Genomic DNA, 20,408 nt, shown 5'->3' on the forward strand with positions numbered 1-20,408 from the left:
AAAAGTGAAAACTGGAAGCCTGAAAGTCCAACATTAGAGAAATGGTTAACTTAAGTTTGACATTTTCAAAAAGTATTAGGCTCTTATCAACAATTATAATTATGGAAACCATAAGTACATAAATCTTAAATGTTGAGAGTGTGCCATAGGTAAAGCAGTGTTTCCTAAAGAGTGTTTTGTAGAACAATAGTGCCAAAGAACGAGGAAATGAGGATAAGTGTTGTGTGTGAGGGAGCGGAATCCAAATCCAAATCATTTTGGGAAATGCCAAGTTGGCAGTTTTCCTTCCTACAGAGGGTCCCCACACATGTAATATGGTAATGTGCACTATGTATTGCCAGGACGGCGTGTGTGTGTGTGTGTGTGTGTGTGTGTATACACACACATACAATATATACTGGGTGGGCCAAAAAGTGCCTTCAGTTTTTTAAGTAAAAATAAAAGACACACTTTTCATTTTCACCAAGAACTTCATTGAAAAACGTATTCACCCTTTTGTTCCACTACCTTCTGCCATTTTTCAGGCAACTTCATAATTCCATCTTCTCAAAACTTTTTATCTTTTTGAGAAAAGAACTGTTCCAGGTGCATTTTACAGTCTTCCAGGGAACTGAAATTTTTTCCAATAAGAGAATTTTGCAAAGACCGAAATCAATGGAAATCCGAAAGTGCAGTATCTGGTGAATACGGCGTATGAATCAGAACTTCCCAGCCAAGCTGTAACAGTTTTTGCCTGGTCATCAAAGAAACATGCGGTCTTGCGTTATCCTAATGGAAGATGATGCATTTTCTGTTGACTAATTCCGAATGCTTTTTGTTGAGTGTCGCTTTCAGTTGGTCTAACTGGGAGCAGTACTTGTTAGAATTAATCGTTTAGTTTTACAGAAGGAGCTCATAATAGAGGACTCCCTTCCAATCCCACCATATACACATCACCTTCTTTGGATGAAGACTGGCCTTTGGTGTGGTTGGTAGTGGTTCACTTCGCTTGCCCCACGATCTCTTCTGTTCCACTTTATTGTACAGTATCCACTTTTCATCTCCCATCACAATTTGTTTTAAAAACGGAACGTTTACATTACATTTCAGCAGAGAATCACATGTGGAAATATGGTCAAGAAGGTTTTTTTGGCTTAAATTATGTGGAACCCAAACATCAAAGTGATTCACATAACCAAGATGGTGCAAATGATTTTCAACACTTGATTTGGATATTTTGAGTATGTTGGCTATCTCCCGCGTGGTATAAGGTTGATGGTTCTCAATTAATGTCTCGATTTGATCGCTAGCAACTTCAACTGGTCTACCCGACTGTGGAGCATCATCCAGCCAGAAATCTCCAGCACAAAACTTCGCAAACCACTTTTGACATGTTTGATCAGTCACAGCACCTTCTCCATACACTGCACAAATCTTTGTGTTTCAGTTGTGTTTTTACCTTTCTTGAAATAATAAAGCATAATATGCCAAAAACGTTGTTGCTGTTTTTCTTCCATCTTCAATATTAAAATGGCTACACAAAAATTCACCAATTTTGATAAGTCTTTTATTATTTTTTTATTTTTTATTTTTTAATGGATCTTTATTGGAGTATAATTGCTTCACAATACCGTGTTAGTTTCTGTTGTACAACAAAGTGAATCAGCCATAGGCACACATACGTCCCCATATCCCCTCCCTCTTGAGCCTCCCTCTGATCCTCCGTATCCCACCCCTCTAGGTCATCGGAAAGCACCCAGCTAATCTCCCTGTGCTATGCTGCTGCTTCCCACTAGCTATTTTACATTCGGTGGTGTATATATGTCGATGCTACTCTCACTTTGCCCCAGCTTCTCCCTCCCACCCCGTGTCCTCAAGTCTGTTCTCTATGTCTACGTCTTTATTCCTGGCCTGCAACTAGGTTCATCAGTACCATTTTTTTAAGATTCCACATATATGCGTTAGCATACGGTATTTGCTTTTCTCTGACTTACTTCACTCTGTACGACAGACTCTAGGTCCATCCACCTCACTACAAATAACTCAATTGCGTTTCTTTTTATGGCAAGTAATATTCCATTGTATATATGTGCCACATCTTCTTTATCCATTCATCTGTCAGTGGACATTTAGGTTGCTTCCATGTCCTGCCTATTGCAAATAGTGCTGCAATGAACATTGCGGTACATGACTCTTTTTGAATTACGGTTTTCTCAGGATATATGCCCAGTAGTGGGATTGCTGGGTCATGTGGTAGTTCTATTTTTAGTTTTTTAAAGACCCTCCATACTGTTTTCCATAGTGGTTATATCAATTTACATTCCTACCAACAGTGCAGGAGGGTTCCCTTTTCACCACACCCTTTCCAGCGTTTACTGTTTCTAGATTTTTTGATAATAGCCATTTTGACCAGCGTGAGGTGATACCTCATTGTAGTTTTGATTTGCATTTCTCTATTAGTGATGTTGAGCATCTTTTCATGTGCCTCTTGGCCGTCTGTATGTCTTCCTTGGTGAAATGTCTATTTAGGTCTTCCACCCATTTTTTAACTGGATTGTTTGTTTTTTTGATATTGAGCTCCATAAACTGTTTGTATATTTTGGAGATTAATCCTTTGTTGTTTCATTTGCAAATATTTTCTCCCATTCTGAGAGTTGTCTTTTTGTCTTATGGTTTCCTTTGCTGTGCAGAAGGTTTTAAGTTTAATTAAGTCCCATTTGTTTTTGTTTTTATTTCCGTTACCCTAGGAGGTGGGTCAAGAAAGATCTTGCTGTGGTTTATGTCAAAGAGTGTTTTTCCTATGTTTTCCTCTAAGAGTTTTATAGTGTCTGGTCTTACATTTAAGTCTTTAATCCATCTGGAGTTTACTTTTGTGTATGGTGTTAGGGAGTGTTCTAATTTCATTCTTTTACATGTAGCTGTCCGGTTTTCCCAGCACCACTTATTGAAGAGGCTGTCTTTTCTCCATTGTATGTTCTTGCCTCCTTTGTCGTAAATTAGGTACCCATATGTGCGTGGGTTTATCCCTGGGTATTATAGAATACCTGTACCACTGATCTATATTTCTGTTTCTGTGCCAGTACCATACTGTCTTGATTACTGTAGCTTTTTGGTATAGTTTGAAGTCACGGAGCCTGATTCCTCCAACTCCATTTTTCTTTCTCAAGATTGCTTTGGCTATTTGGGGTCTTTTGTGTTTCCATACGAATTGTAAAATTTTTTGTTCTAATTCTGTGAAGAATGCCATTGGTAGTTTGATGTGGATTGCACTGAATCTGCAGATTGCTTTGGGCAGTATAGTCATCTTCACAATATTGATTCTTCCAATCCAAGAACGTGGTCTATTTCTCCATTTATGTCACCTTTGATTCCTTTCATCAGTGTTTTATAGTTTTCTGAGTACAAGTCTTTTGCCTCCTTAGGCAAGTTTACTCCTCGGTGTTTTATTCTTTTTGTTGCAATGGTAAATGGGAGTGTTTCCTTAATTTCTCTTTTTGATTTTTCTTTGTTGGTGTATAGGAATGCCAGAGATTTCTGTGCATTAATTTTGCATCCTGCAACCTTACCAAATTCATTGGTTAGTTCTAGTAGTTTTCTGGTGGTATCTTTAGGATTTTCTATGTATAGTATCATGTCATCTGCACAGTGACTTCTTCTTTTCCAATCTGGATTCCTGATAAGTCTTTTTTTAAATGCATGCAGATATGATAGCTGTCACATATAATCTAACAAAATTGTTTCGAATGAAGTTAAAGACAACTAAGTGCTACTAGAGCCATCTTACAGAAAAAACTGAACGAACCTTTTGGCCCACCCAATATATATACGGCACTTGATGTTTCTCAACATCTTTTAAGTATGAACCTTTGCCCCACCTTTACCTTTTTCTTTTTTTTCCCAGCTGGGAATCCTGTGAACTCAGTGTTCTATAGTACACAATCTTTAAATACTAATCATTAAAGACTACTGTAAGTCAAAAAATTTAAAATTCCCTTTCACTTATACTGTGACAGGATTTTTTAAGAAGTAGAATATGTAACAAGTCAATGTCACACTTCTACTTAAAAGTAGCCATTTCTGGGACTTCCCTGGTGGTGCAGCGGTGAAGAATCCACCTGCCAACGCAGCGGACACGGGTTTGAGCCCTGGCCCGGGAAGATCCCACATGCCATAGAGCAACTAAGCCCGTGCGCCACAACTACTGAGCCTGCGCTCTAGAGCCCACGCGCCAAAACTACTGAAGCCCGTGTGCCTAGAGCCCATGCTCTGCAACAAGAGAAGCCACCGCAATGAGAAGCCCGTGCACCACAACGAAGAGTAGTCCCCACTCGCTGCAACTAGAGAAAGCCCACACACAGCAACGAAGACCCAACGCAGCCAAAAATAAATAAATAAATAAAATTTAAAAAAATAATAAATTTATTTAAAAAGTAGCCATTTCTGATTAATGTTTTGGATCAAATTATCTAACATTCAGAATTCTAAATATAAACAGAATCTTTTCTTTACTACTCCTGGAATATAAGTAAAGAAAAAAATAGTTTTAATTAACCTAGTATACTTAAGATTTATCAGTTCACATAAAAATCTGTGTTATTCATACTTTTAACAAGCTAAAAATGGCTTGTTGTACCATAAATTTTAAAATTTGATTTTTGGATTCTGAATACAATTCCCATAAAATCAACTTAATCCATGTTTCTTAAGTCATATGACAAAAGTCTAACTTGCACCATGCCCCAGGCACAGCACTAATACCTTGTTTTACTATATAATGAAAATACATTCATTGTACCAAGATTCAAACAATATTTCCTGCAAACTTGGTAGAAATGGCAAGAAAGCGGCTTCTCACCACTGCATAATACAGGTCAATAGGAAAGGCAGATACGCTCAACTCCAAAAACTGATGGGGAGCACATCCTATAGGACAGAGAAGCTAGGATGGAATAGGAAAGAAACAGGAGTTATACAGAAATTTATAAGTTGGGGTAAGAAAGGGCCAGAAGTAGGGATGCAATTTCCTTTGCCTTCCTCTCTTGTTTTTCCAAAGTGCTGCAGATTACCATTAGGGACGAGAAGAATGGCAGAAGCTGGATTCGATGAAGGAGATTGCCAATAGGGGCCCCATTTGAAGTCCAGCCCTGGGAATTCTCTTTGCAGATTACAAAAGACAAAACCTTGAAGGGTAAAAGGAAGTATGGGTGGAGGGGGAGAGGAACTGAGCAGCAGGAACCAACTCTAGTAAGGCAATCATAGGAAAAGGAACTAACATTTCTTGAGGATTTACTTACTAGAAACTTTTCATTCACTCTCTCATTTAATCTTCATAACACTGAAACTCAGATATTATCATCCTCATTTTACAGATGAGGATAATGAGTTAAGCAATTTGTCCAAGATGAAGATGCTATTTAAGTGGAAGAAAGATTAATGCCTATATCTATCTAGTTTCAATGTCCATGTTCCTTCAACTACTTTCTACATTCTCTTCATATAGTCTCTAATCACTGTTATTACTGACAGTTACTGCCATGCCCACTGAAGCATCTAATCTTTATAACTTCGTTCTTTTTTTTTTTGAAAGGAACTTGATGAGATACCAAGGGTGGGGAAATTCTTTCTTTTTTTTTTTAGACACCAATTGTACTTGAACATTTGTTATTTTATTTTATTTTATTTTTAATTAATTAATTTATTTTTGGCTGTGTTGGGTCTTCGTTTCTGTGTGAGGGCTTTCTCTAGTTGTGGCAAGCGGGGGCCACTCTTCATCGCGGTGAGCGGGCCTCTCACTATCGCGGCCTCTCTTTTTGCGGAGCACAGGCTCCAGACGCGCAGGCTCAGTAGTTGTGGCTCACGGGCCTAGTTGCTCCGCGGCATGTGGGATCTTCCCAGACCAGGGCTCGAACCCGTGTCCCCTGCATTAGCAGGCAGATTCTCAACCACTGCGCCACCAGGGAAGCCCCTTCGTTCTTTCTTATCACTTCACTCTCCTCTTAGGTCTCCAATACTTTGAGGCTTTTTGATAAAGTGTGAGGTCTACTAGAGACATCAACTTCCAGAGGGCCCTTTCCATCTAGACAGTAAATCAATAAGTACTAACAGTGTTAGGTTAGTCTTTGGCTATTCTTGACAATTTTTATCACTCTTCATTCCACAAACCAACTCTTCCACCTCCCCCTGGGAAGAAAGATTTCACTCTGGACACTTTGGAATTCCAGAAGGCAAATTTTAAAAGAGAAATTTTACTCTAATATCTCCTACCACACTCAATTTGAAAGTCACTATCTAAGCAATCTCACTAATTGGTACCTAATTAAGAATCCAGTAACAAGAAGTACAATAAAAAACAAAAAAATTTAAAAAAAAAGAAGATATACAGCAATTAATTGTTTCAAAGATCATGAACTTTACTGACGTAAGTTTCTTGTCTCTCAAGGCCTGTTCATTCTTAGTTTAGTTTAGACATGACTAATAATCCAGTTATCTGGATTCTAGTTAGGGTGGAGTAGAGCACCATATTAAAAGTGAAGAAGCAAACTCACTGAGAGCAGGAAGAAGTCAGAGCAGGCAGGTAACAGTTATGGAAGTGACCAAAACACTATTTAATACAGATATTTTAAAAAGCAGGCAATATGGGGATACTTAGTTCAAGAGCGAAGTGCACAAGATGCCATTATTCCCCCAGCTCAGCAGAGGCCAGGAATCCTTGCTCAATTTGCCAAAATATCAGTGTATTTGCTGCTCATGAAATCTGCCATCTAGGACTTCCTAGTTAGCCATTAGAGTCCACCTGCTATAGAATCCCCTCCTTTTTCCCCTTCTAACTATTCATGGCTCTTGCACCCTGGTTAGCATTCACAGATTCACCCTTAATGCACACTATGGTCTGACATCTTGGCTTTTCCTCACGGTTCCCACTTCTAATTTACAACATATCTTATGAAATGCCTAGTCTGTAATTTAGCTACAGTTCTGACCTTCCTGGAGCCCTACCTGAGGGTTCTTGTTTTTTAGCAGACACTGCTTCCTACTCCCTGCCAGATGCCTAAGTAGGCTCTTGACACTGCAAGTGCAGCTCCCTGGAACAACTCCATTATTCCTCTGCTTTCTGGCTGCCACCATCATAGCCCACCCAAGTAATACACTGAACATACCATCTATTACCTCTAACCCCTAGTTGCTCTGGGGCAGCACTCCATAATCAAACTCACTGATATTTCTGCAGCAAAAGATAAACACTCACATAAAGGTGGGATAAATAATGACTACAAATAGCTTCATATCAGCTCAGGTGATGTTTTGCTGCCAAATGAGTTAAGAAAAAAGCCTTTTGGACTCTGTAAGTTTAAGGGATTTTGTACCTGTATATACTTTTCTTTTCTTTTTTTTTTTGCTTTGCAGATTTCCTCCCAAAATATCTTTAAAAATTTTTCGTGCATTTCAATGGCTAATTTCAATTTTCTGATAATTTTACTTACATAAAAAATGTATTGAACAAGTGAGGTATTATTTTGAATATATATACAAAAACATGCATATAGTCAACATACAGAAATCTACAAGCACAAGAGAAAAGGATATAGACAGATGCTGTTGTATATCCATAGAGAATCATCATCTAGAAAATAAGTACAAAGAAGTACATATATAAAATATTTTATTTAGTGAAGTTAGAACCATACCACAGTTTTAAGATTAGCAAAAGTATACACTCTGCTTTAAATATTTAAATATCACCTCATACAAGTTTTCCTTCTTTCCTGTCACATAATTAGCTCTAATTTCTTAGGCAGGTAACACTAACATAATACTTTAATATGGCTATATTATGCTTCTTTTCTAGAAATAATTATCTTTTAAGTTGTTACTACTAAAAGAAAATCCCTAACATGATTCAGGATACATGCTCCAGTTTCAATCTGTTGGGTATCTGTTTAGAGGGTTCCAATTTCCAATTTGGGTCTTACTGTATATATACGTTTGACTTCATGCTCACAGTTACACTGTCAAAAATTTTCTGTCTGATCTTTTAATCAATGTCACTAGATTCATGGTAAAAAAAAAAAAGTCTGAGTAAAAGTAACTTACTGTTACTTGTGAAAAACACAAGTATTAAAAAGAGACTTTACTAAATGAAAAAAAATTTCCACATCAGACCTAAATTAAAACTGAAATTAGGGCTTCCCTGGTGGCGCAGTGGTTGAGAATCTGCCTGCCAATGCAGGGAACACGGGTTCGTGCCCTGGTCTGGGAAGATCCCACATGCCGCAGAGCAACTAGGCCCGTGAGCCACAATTACTGAGCCTGCGCCTCTGGAGCCTGTGCTCCGCAACAAGAGAGGCCGCGATAGTGAGAGGCCTGCTCACCGCGATGAAGAGTGGCCCCCGCTTGCCACAACTAGAGAGAGCCCTCGCACAGAAACGAAGACCCAACACAGCCATAAATAAATTTTAAAAAATTTAAAAAAAAAACTGAATTTATAAAGTTGTTAGAAAACATGTAAAAATCCTTCCCGTTCTCTAGCCTTCCAAAAGTCTAGAATTGCTGAAATTAAAAATTATTAGGTAAATATAACAGAAAAGGCATGAGCTTTTTCCATCATTACACATCTAGGATGTGGAAGCATTTATGGGATCCAGTAGTTCACCTAACATAATGAAAAAGATGAACAATTAAAACTGAACTTAACCTACTTCCTCCCACAAAAGATAGAGTGATTAAGAGTTTACAGAGTTCTAGTGCAGGGTCAGCAATTTTTTCCTGTGAAGGACCAGAGAGTAAATACTTTAGGCTGTGTGGACCACACAGGCTCTACCACAACTACTCATAAACAATACATAAACGGCCATAAATAGATGAGTGTGGTTATGTTCCAGTACAACATTATCTGTAAAAACTGGCAGCAGGCTGGATTTGACCCACAGCCTGTCAACTGCTGACCCCTAGTGTAATCCAAAGAATTTAACACTACAACTAGACAAAGGATTCAATTAAATGATATAAACAAGTCTCTACTAATTCCTTAGGCCTCAGTCAATTCATTTCTTAAATGAAGTTTAATAACAGTTTCTGCAGTCTCCTTAAAATGCAGAAATGCTTTTATGTGAGAGGACTAAGGTCCCACGAAGGGGCTGTTCAAACCCATCAACTATACTGTGGATAATTAATGAAACACAAGAGTCAATAAACCCTTTTTTAAAAAATGCCCGATGTCATTAAACTGGTTAATCAGGATTTAGAATAAAAGAATTTTAGAATATGAAGGGACCTAAACAAATCCAGAGTTTAATCTTTTATTTTATTCAAAAGATAATTAAGAAAAGCTCATAAAGGTTATCAACTCTCTCAATCCCCTTTTTGAAATAAAGCCGAATGGCAAAAGGAAGATAGGTGTATTGCTTAAAGACGAAAAGTTCTTAAATTTTTCCTTAGAGAACGTATTATTAGTGCAATTTTAAAAAATTTTAAGGTACTTTGGATTACGTATTTTCTGTTCTAAAGTCAGATACAATGATAAAAAGAAAAGAAGAGAAAAGTTAACAGATCCGTAAACAGTAGTGGAGGAGCTTAAGCTAAAATTCAGGTCTCCCGTCAGTTTAGGAGTCTTCCAATACTATAACTATCTATATAAAATAGCTGTACTTTTTCCAACTGTCACTATTCTTGTTATAAACCCTGCCTGCTTACCCATTTCATTAAAGGGGAAAAAATCTATGGTATTAAAATGTAAGACAAATCTCGGCTTCAATGCTGATCTAAAACCACTTTCTCAAAGACATACTTTCTAAAATGTTTGGAAAACGAAACAGGGCAATTCTCCTTTCCCCATCCACCTAATGCCCAGCTCCAAGCACACTTTTTCCTTACACTATAATCTCGCCAGAGTATTTTCTCTGACAAAGTTCTGAACCGTACTTACGGGCCCCTTTTTTCCCTTTTAACGTCTTCTCTAGGTTGTTAAGTTCCTTAAGGGCGCTGAGCCTACACATAAAAGATGCTGAATATTTGTTGAATAAATGACTGCACATAAAAACAATGCATAACTATGACCTTTAATAAACGAGCGCAAATCATTTGACACCTATTATCTGACTTGACAGTTAACAAAAATCATCTTAACTTGTTGGAGGTATACATTACTGTGACTAGTAAATACCATAAAGCGCTTCATAAAGTTTCCAAAGACTTTATAATCCCTTGAAATGACACTGCGCTCGCCGAAAGTAGGGTAAGAAGAAATGCTTCCTCTTACTAAGCAAATGCTACCCCGGCAAAGGCTTGCTTTCCTTGTGAGAAGGCACTATCCATATCCACTCTCCACTGCTCCCGGAAACGCGCCTCCAGGGTTGCGCGCGGGCGTTCGGAGAACCTCTCCCGAAGCTCGGGTTGGGGCCCCGCTCCCGGCCAACCCCCGGCGCGGCGGGCGCCGCCAGGGCGGGTCCGGGGAGCGGCGCGCCGGCGAAGCGGGCTCAGACCTTCCGACCTTCCACGCAAGCCTGGGGGCTCCCGCCGGCGACCAGAGTCCACGCCTACCTGTTGTGCACGGGGGAAACCAGACTTTCCCGGAGCCCAAGAGGAAGGACGGAGGGCACGGCTACTCTGCCGTCCCCGCGCCGCAGTTCAGCTCCTCCTCGGTGGGTTCCGGCCCCTTCGGCCAGATCGCCTAATCCCTCGTCCCGTTCCTGCTCCCGGGGTCCCAGCTTCCTCCACCGCTTCGCTGCCGCGACCACCCCGGGGACCCTCCTGTAAGCCGCTCAACTTACAGTGCAGGCCCCGGTGTGTGGTTCCTCCCAGCCGGCAGGCAGCACGGACACCGCCCCCTCGCGCCGGGAGCCGCCTCCACTGCGGGGATTCCCGACTGCTCGCACCCGGGGTCCGCCACGACCACGACTCAGCGACCGTCCCAGCTTCGCCACGTTATCGGATCCACAGCGCTGGGACTCGCAGGCGGTAGCGACCGCGAGGCAGCGGGGCGGGAGGGGCGCGCGCGGGGCAGGACGGAAAGCTCGGAGCCTGGAGTGCGGCGGGAGCCAGCGATTGGGAACGCGCTCCGCACCGCGCCGAGACCCCGCCAGCCGGCCGCCGAGCTATCGAGCGCCCACACTGGCAGGCGTGACTGCTCCACCTCCGAAAGAGCGATGGCGGAGACTGCGGCCTAGATTGAGGCCAGGGCAGCGTCTTTGCAGTCTGGAGAGCTTGGCCACACCCATTTTTGTTTGTTTTCGACTCTACCCAGAATCCTTGGGGCATCTGAAGTCTAAGGCACAACTGGAGCCTGGAGAAATTCAGGCAGGGAGTGCCGTGGGTGTAGGTGGTGGAATGCTAGACTGGGAAGGGGCCTTAGAGAACCTTGTGTCCTACAGCCCGAAACTCTGGGGCCTGACGTAAAGCAGCTTGCTCAAGGTCACACACCCAGTCACTGGAGGAACTGGGATTAACAACCTCTTGGTCCCAAGTCAAGTGCTTTTTTCTAGTATACTCAGCATTTTGAACGTAATTTTTCAATTTCTATTTTGAAACAAGCACAAGCTTACAGAAATGTTGCAAGTATAGAGAACAGAGAGAGAACAGAGAACACTTTTCTTTCCTGAACCATTTGTGATCTAAGTTGCTGACACAATGCCACATTGGCCCTAAATACTTTAGTGTGTAGTCCTACTAATAAGCACCTCTATTACATAATCACAATATAACTATCAAAATCAAAATATGTGATACATTACATTTTGCCAGTTGTCCCAATAATGCTCTTTATGATGAAAGGATTCAGTTCAGGATCAAGCACTGTACTTACTTGTTATGTATCTTTAGTCACCTTCAATCTGGAACACTTCCTTGGTCTTTCTTTGACTTTCATATCCTTGATACTTGTGAAGATTCCTGGCCAATTATTCTACAGAATGGCCTTCACTTTGCATCTGTCTGATGCTTACTCATGATTAGATTCAGGGTAGATGTCTTTGACAGGACTCTCAGAGAAGTGATGCTCTGTTCTTCTCATTGCATCCTATGAGGTGGCACATGATTTTAATGTCTCATTACGGGTGTTTATTTCAATAAGGTAGTGTCTGCCAGGCTTCTCCAGTAGTTACTTTTTTCCTCTTTGTAATTAGGAAGTATTTTGTGGGGGAAAGTCTTTGAAACTATGTACTTTTTTTTGTTTCTCATCAAACTTTCAATTAATTTATTTCTATTAGCATGAATTCAGAGTTTTCTATTTTATTAAATGGGTTATAATTTATCATTGTTTATTTTGGAGTTCAAATTGTCCCAAGTTTGGTCAGTGAGATTCACCCATTCATGCTGGCTTCTGTGTCTTTGTGTGTTTTACATCCTTTCACAATGTATTATTGTAAAACATTTTTTAAATACAGAAAATTTGAAAGAGTTTTATATAACATATATCCCACCATCCATATTATTCATTAACATTTTACTATTCTGTCCCCTTTTGACACAGCTCCGTCATTCTTTGAGTACTCCCTTAATTTCTGGCACCTGGATGCAGCCATTTATCCAGGAGCCCTGGTTCCTTTTAGTGGAGAATGATATTTAGTTTATTTATTTATTTATGTTTGGCTGCGTTGGGTCTTCGTTGCTGCACGCGGGCTTTCTCTAGTTGTGGCGAGTGGGGGCTACTCTTCATTGCGGTGCGCGGGCTTCTCATTGCGGTGGCTTCTCTTGTTGCAGAACACAGGCTCTAGGCGCGCAGGCTTCAGTAGTTGTGGCACATGGGGTCAGTAGTTGTGGCTCACAGGCTCTAGAGCGCAGGCTCAGTAATTGTGGTGCATGGGCTTTGTTGCTCTGCAGCCGTGAGATCTTCCCAGACCAGGGCTTGAACCCATGTCCCCTGCATTGGCAGGCTAATTCTTAACCACTGAGCCACCAGGGAAGTCCCCAAGAATGGTATTTAGAAGCACGAGGCATGCTCACTGCTATTGAGGTATCACTGCTCAGGCTGTCTTAGGGTTTGTAGCTAAGGAATATTTGTACATTCATACACATATACAGTGCATCTATATATGTATACTCACATATACACACATTTATAGCTAGATTTCTTTATTTAACTATGTATGTTGAAAAACCACATGTTCACAGTAATACCTCCAATCCAGCATCACACAGTTTATTCTAGTTTCCTCCCTTCCACATTTGTAACTCCTTTCTCCTACAGAGAGAATGCTGGATCCTATTATCTTTGAGATATTTACTTGTTTGAACACCTCTCCTATATTTAAGCAATCACCCATTGCTGCTATCTCTCCCTTTGGAGGATGCTGCCCTTATCCCACTAAGGTTCTGAAACCCCAAAATTAGCCACCACAAGCCCCTCCTTCTCTTTCCTTATCCCTGCTCCCAAACCCTGTGCCCATGCCCAGTCTGTAAGCCCTCTCCACCCTGCTCAGGCTCCATCCCTTGCCAAGCATCCCTCTAGGCACCCTCCTTATCCCACAAGAGTGTGTGTGTGTGTGTGTGTGTGTGTGTGTGTGTGTGTGTAGGGTACTGTAAACTATGCTGAGAAAGATACAAAGACATTCTAGATCCTGAAGGAGAGAGCAAATGCTGTGAAGTCCAGTTGGGAGGCTCATGAAAGGTTTAAAGAAAGAGATGGCATTTAATATGGGCTTTGAAGAATGCATAAGAATGGATGAGTAGGATATACTCTGTAAGATACTGAAATAACTCTGGAAAATAATTTGAGTGCAAAATTATTTATTCTTGGCCAAAGCAGAGAAGGTGATTCATTTTGACTGAGTATGTGGTACAAGAATAACAACACTAGAATTTTAGAGCTGGAAGGGATATTATGAATCATTGAGTCCAACCACTAATTTTACCAGGGATTCAAAGATGGCTCCAAACTTTGAGCCCAAGTGACTAAGAGAATTAAATTAGGAGGAGGAAATAATAAGTTTAATTGTAAACACATCACATTTGAAGTGACAGTAGAGCATCCAAGGAGAAATGGAGGACTACAGCTTAGAAGAGGGTTCAGAACGAGAGCTCTAGATTCAAAACGTTTCTACATGGAGTGGACAGCTAATACAATGGAAGACAAAAAATAAAGAGAGAAAACAACAAGGACAGAACTCTGACGAACAACCAGTTTAATTTTAACCAGGTGGAAATGTTTCACCTCTCAACTACTATTATACTTTGTTCAATCTCAAATTGAGATTTTAAGTCACAATAAAGAAGAAGCTGTATTATAATTAATGGAAAGAACACAGCTTTCATATCTGGAGACTTGTGTTCAAATCCTAATTCCACCACTTAGTAGGCTTGACCTAGAGAAAACTGCTTCATATCTCAGTTTCCTCACTTTATTTTTTTTTTTAATTTATTTTATTAGTATTTTATTTATTTTTATTTTTGGCTGTGTTGGGTCTTCGTTGCTGTGCACAGGCTTTCTCTAGTTTCAGCGAGCAGGGGCTACTCTTCGTTGTGGTGCGTGGGCTTCTCACTGTGGTGGCTTCTCTCGTTGCGCAGCATGGGCTCTAGGCGCGCGGGCTTCAGTAGTTGCGGCTCGCGTGCTCTAGAGTGCAGGCTCAGTAGTTGTGGCGCATGGGCTTAGCTGCTCCGTGGCATGTGGGATCTTAGTTGCTCCGGAGCAGGGCTCGAACCTGTGTCCCCTGCATTGGCAGGCGGATTCAACCACTGGGCCCCCAGGGAAGCCCAGTTTCCCCACTTTAAAATGAGAATAATATCTCCCTCTCTGAGGTGTGCTGAAGATTCAAAATATAATCAAAATAACTGGCATGTTGCCCATTGTGAAATGATAGCCAGCATTATTAGGCACTTACCTTATATCTCTACTCCCAACTTACTTCAGCTTTTGTCAACACACTTGGTGTCACTGTTGGGCACACAGAAGGCACTCATCAGATATCTGTTGAAGGAATGGAGAATTTTACATACTTTCTCTTTATATTTATCCTATAATGCATCATACTACATCTTCTTGGCTTTCTATAAAGGAATAATTTTCCCCACCAATAAATGAAGCAATCTTAGAATTAGAATTGTTGGTAATTAATGGTGTATGTAAAACTGATGAAGTAAACCAGTAGTTACCCATTTGACTGGCTATGTGATATCTCACTTTAATTTACTGTTCAAACCCATCTGATACAACTCTAGGTTCCAACCACTATACATTTGGGAAACTGAAAATGATAGATTCCCTTTAAGATTCCTTTTACCCCTGAGATTATAAAATTCAATGATAGTAGAACAGTATTACCCAAACAATGGGACTCTCATATACCCATGTATCTCTATGGTCTTGCTCTAGATTGTACTCCTCAAGATGTTAACAGTTGTTCCTTTAAAAAGGCATTCTTAAATAAATTTGAGAAACACTATATGTTAACATTTTATAGCCATTTCTTAAAGAGTCATTAGGCATATTAGTAGGCTGCATTTCAAGCGGTGTTTCCCAAGCTTATTTGACAATGGAATATAATATCTTAAAAAAAAAAAAAAAAGGAATGCACACTAATATCTTTTAGAACTAGTGTTCCTGGGAGCAGACTTTGCTCAATGTTGATGAAGCCATCGAGGAGACTGGAGTGTACACGTGGAAAGCTCATGTCACAAAACTCATGGGTTGGGCACAGCTTCCACTCTGTCGATTTCAGTGTGATCTTAAGCCTGAAATGACACTGATAGCCCTCACTCCAACAAAAGATCTGCTGGCCTTTTCTGATACAGCTTGCTACTTTTTGGTCTATCAAGCATTATTTGTCAATGTACTGCCGAGCTTGCTGTAGTGTATGACAGCTTTTAGCACTAAATTTCCATTAAGAACTTTTGGCCACGGGCAGGATTTTCTTCCATAGGCAAACTACCACTATAAAAATTCAGCCAAGAAGTACTTAAAACATAGCACAGACCTTGATGCATAAGGGTAAGTAAGTAATAGTAGACAATCTAACCTGGAAAGAAGCAGTTAAATTCAGGGCTGGTGCTTCTAAGCAGGAACACTGAGCAAAGGTAGATCTGTAACTACATATTTGATAATACTTTACACAAGAATCGACTGCAATTATGTTCATACTTGACTAGGACCCCTAACATCCCTTCCAACTTCTCATTCTCTGATCAGATTAAGAAATACAGTGTTTTACATGTGCATAAACTTTATGATTTTGTTCCAAAGTTGCTATCATGTATTTTATAAGCAAATCAATTAACGTCTTTGGGCCACAATTTCCTCCTCTGGAACATGAGCATGTTGTACTAGAGGATCTCTAAGATCTCAGTTTTAAAATTCAAATATTCTATTGTTATTCTTACAAAAGTCCCTTCAGGGTAAATAGAGTAGTTATTATTTGAAAGAAATAGAAACCAAATCCCAGAATAGGTAAGTAGTTTGTCCATGTTTGGAACAAAATTCCAGAAGTAAGATTTTAAAACCAGGCCTTCTGAACCCTTGTCTGATATCTTTTCCATATTATCATAGTACCACATATATTAAAAACTGTATAAAATATGTTAAACACCTTTAAAAGTCTTTCTTTTATAGGTATGTGGTCACATATTTATTTTAAAATATTATTATTAACATCAACTTGAAAACACAATTTTTTTTTAAATTCAGGGAAACAAAGACATAATCCTACTACCTCCATGAAATTATTTTCATTTATTTGGTTTTCTTTTAACTGTTACTCATATGTCAAGCAGAGTCATATGCATATGGCACACCAAATTTGTATTCATAGTAATTTTATTACCATTAGCCATATAAACATCAGTTCCTGGGTACGACATTGCTAACACTCAATCACATGGACCTAAGGGATGGGGGAAAAACTGCTATCTCCTGCCTGTAGGGACGAGTAATTGGCAAGGAGTGAAGAGGACCTAAAATGGTTCTGTAGTTTGCTATGATACTGCTCTTCCTTCATATCTGCCTTTAAAATCTCATGGCTAGGCACTTACCTGGTGGCCCAGTGGTTAGAACTCTGTGTTTTTGTTTGTTTCTTTCTTTTTTAAATATTTATTTATTTATTTATTTGGTTGCACTGGGTCTTCATTGCAGCAGGCAGGCTCCTTAGTTGGGGCTCCCAGGCTCCTTAGTTGCAGCATGTGGGCTCCTTAGTTGTGACATGCGAACTCTTAGTTGTGGCATGCATGTGGGATCTAGTTCCCTGACCAGGGATCAAACCCAGGTCCCCTGCATTGGGAGCACGGAGTCTTAACCACTGCGCCACCAGGGAAGTCCCTGGACTCTGCGCTTTCACTGCTGAGGGCGCAGGTTCAATCCCTGGTTGGGGAAGTGAGATCCCACAAGCTGCAAGGGCGTGGCCATAAATAAATAAATAAACAAACAAACAAACAAATAAATAAATGAATAAAATCTCATGGTTAGAATCATTCCTCTGGCTTTCATGAAAGAAAGACAAGGAAAGAGACTTTAGGAAGTCAATGTTGAATGCTATAACCAGAGATGGGAGAAAAAATCCTCGAGATATCTTCTGACTCCTTCTTTAATACAGTTTTCACCTTGGAAGACAGGGCAAATTGTGACCCTGAAGAAGTGAACAACAGGACAGGAAGGTTTCGGTGGTAAGGGGGAGGAATGGGCAGCAACAAACTTACCGTGGCCAGGGAGAGAAGGCTCTGGATGATGGGATCCGAAGCTGACTCCAGGAAGGGGGAAGGAGGTGTCTGTGGGGAATCAATAAAAGTGGGGCTGAGAGGAATGAGAAGACTCCTTGGTCAGCTTGTCAATTTTTCCCTGCCAGGAAGTTCCTGATGGGAACCACAGGAAACACCATCATAAGCCAAATTAATCATGGAGTTTATCAAGGTGAAGGAGCAAAATTCAATGACATTAGTGGCTCAGTTCTAAACATGAGCCAAAACCTAAGGAATGGGATAGGTCAAGCCAGAGCTAGGATTGAAGAAGCATATTACACAAACCCTTAATTTCAGCTGCAAGCTCTTTAGGCAAGTACACTGTTTACCTGTAGACAGGTAATTTAAGAGAATAATTTAGTGCTTTAATTTAGGAATGTTTCATCCTTTATAAGTAGCATATAAGACATCCCACCAAAACCTTATTCACCAGTTGCAGACATTTGAATGTAAAAACTTATGATGGATGATCGTCCACTTAAAAATTAAATGCCTTTGAATAATAACCACACAAGATAATGTGATGATTCAAATAATTTGTTGTAAAATTAATAATAAGATTATTTGTCTAGCTCAAGAAATTGAATTTACCCAGTAAAAGGGCAGAACTCTAACTGGTTGATAAATAGTATTCTTGCTGAATTATCATACGTGAGAAAAAACCATATACAATATTATAAAAAATACTTATGGAAATTCTTATCAGTTACTGTGTTTATGAAGACATGTCTATTATAACTTCTTTGGGACACATTATTCTTGAAGGAAATTCTAATAAAAATTAATCTATATGGCAACTTCTTGTTTAGCTATAAACTTAGAATAGAGAACCTTATCTAGATGCAAATATTTAACTGACCACTATGAACAATAGCTAGAAATTAAATTAACCATATAATATAGTTAAGATAATCAGTGGAGCCAGAGTCATAGATCAGAAAGAAAAAGAAAAATGTTAATAATATGGAATAGAATTACATACTCTCGAACTCAATTTGTTAACTTACAGGCGTTCACAGACCAGAGCACAAATTCATTTATAGACCATACTTGCTCATCTTAATAATATTTTATTGACTTACACCTTTTCTCCTTTTGTCTGCTTCCTCTCCGTTATACTCCCTGAGATCAAAATTTAAAAAAAAAAAACTTTTTCTTAAGTATTATGATAAAATATTGTTTCTAAAAAGCCAAATATAAAATCCCTTTATAACTGAACAATGCTAAAATACCAGTGTTTTATAAACAAAGATTATAAGGGAATAAATAAAAATGAAATAATGATATTTGAGCAATGAGCATACAGGCTTTTTAATCTTTTCATTATCTGTAATTGTGTATATTACTTTTACCAAAAAAAAAAAAGAAAGCATTTTTTTAAAGATTTCTTTTTGCGATTTCCAGGTGTAATTTTCCCCCTTTGGAAAGGTACTTGATACATAGTAGTTGCTCAATGTAAATTTGATGAATAACTATGCAAAATGGCAACTACAACTGCTGGCAGATCTTCTTTAGAGAAGCCAAATGATAACACTGGCTATGGTGAAGTAAGGGTAAAATAAGTGAGTATTTACTCATCCACCTGCTCAGGGGCTTCTAATTAAATATCCCTGAGACTGTTATTAGTAGGGTGTCCATATAGTTTATTGTCTACTGGGACACTTTTGAGAGTCAAAGGGGAGCTATTTATGAATATGCCAGGTTCTTAGATACGACACCTAAAGCACAAGCAACCAAATAAATAAATAGATTGGACTTCATCAAAATTTAAACCTTTTGTTATTCAAAGGATATTATCAAGAAAATAAAAAGACGGTTCATAAAATGGGAGGAAATATTTGCAATCATTTACTGATAAGGGTCAAGTATCTAGAACATATAAAGAACTTTTATAATTAACAATAAAAAGACAAATAACCCAATTAAAAAATGGGCAAATAATTTGAATGGACATCTCTCCAAAGAAGATACACAAAAGGAGAATGAGCACATGAAAATATGTTCAACATTGGTCATTAGGGAAATGCAAATCAAAACTATGACATACCACTTCACAGGCACTAGGATGGCTAAAATTTTAAAAAATGGAAAATAACAGGTGTTGGTGATAAAGTGGAAGAATTGGAACCCCCATACACTACCAGTAGGAACGTAAAATGATGCAGCTGCTTTGGAAAACAGTTTGGCAGTTTTTCAAAAAGTTAAACATAGAGTCACCATATGATCCAGCAATTCCACTCCTAGGTATATATTCAAGACAACTGAAAACATACATCCACACAAAAAAATTGTACTCGAATGTTTACAGCAGCATTATTCATAATTCATAAAAGCCAAAAAAGGAAACAATGCAAATGTCTACCGATTAGATAAATGTATAAACAAAAATGTGGTATATCTATGCAATGGAATATTATTTAGTCATAAAAAGGAATGAGGTTTTGATACATGCTACAAACGACATGGGATGAACCTTGAAAACATTATGCTGAATGAAAGAAGGTGTACGCAAAAGGCCAAATATTGCATGATTCCATTTACATGTACTGTCCAGAATAGGCAAATCCATAGAGATCAAAGGTCAATTAGTGGTTCATAGAATCTGGGGGTAAAGTGGAAATGGGGAGTGACTTTAATGAGTATAAAATTTCTTTTTAGAGTGAGGAAAGTGTTCTGGAATTAGATAATGGTGATGTACAACCTTATTGCAATATTGTACAATATAACAATATTGCACCGCCATGTGAATATACTAAAAACCATTCAATTAGACACTT

General features: G+C 39.2%; 2 protein-coding genes across 4 annotated transcripts in view; both read right to left on the reverse strand.

The window, feature by feature from the left end:
• HEATR5A (HEAT repeat containing 5A) overlaps positions 1–11,048 on the reverse strand; it is a 111,068-nt gene extending 100,020 nt beyond the window's left edge. For all 3 annotated transcript variants that reach the window (XM_061180759.1, XM_061180757.1, XM_061180758.1), the window contains exon 1: positions 10,746–11,048. The gene's annotated coding sequence lies outside the window, so the exon portion shown is untranslated. The remainder of the gene's footprint in view (positions 1–10,745) is intronic.
• Positions 11,049–14,553: 3,505 nt separating this feature from the next.
• DTD2 (D-aminoacyl-tRNA deacylase 2) overlaps positions 14,554–20,408 on the reverse strand; it is a 28,250-nt gene continuing 22,395 nt past the window's right edge. Inside the window, exons 3-5 of the transcript XR_009699553.1 lie at positions 17,593–17,661; positions 14,790–14,875; positions 14,554–14,618 (exon numbers count right to left, since the gene is read on the reverse strand). The gene's annotated coding sequence lies outside the window, so the exon portion shown is untranslated. The remainder of the gene's footprint in view (positions 14,619–14,789; positions 14,876–17,592; positions 17,662–20,408) is intronic.

Source organism: Eubalaena glacialis, chromosome 2, assembly GCF_028564815.1.
Source record: "Eubalaena glacialis isolate mEubGla1 chromosome 2, mEubGla1.1.hap2.+ XY, whole genome shotgun sequence".
NCBI classification, from domain to species: Eukaryota; Metazoa; Chordata; class Mammalia; order Artiodactyla; family Balaenidae; genus Eubalaena; species Eubalaena glacialis.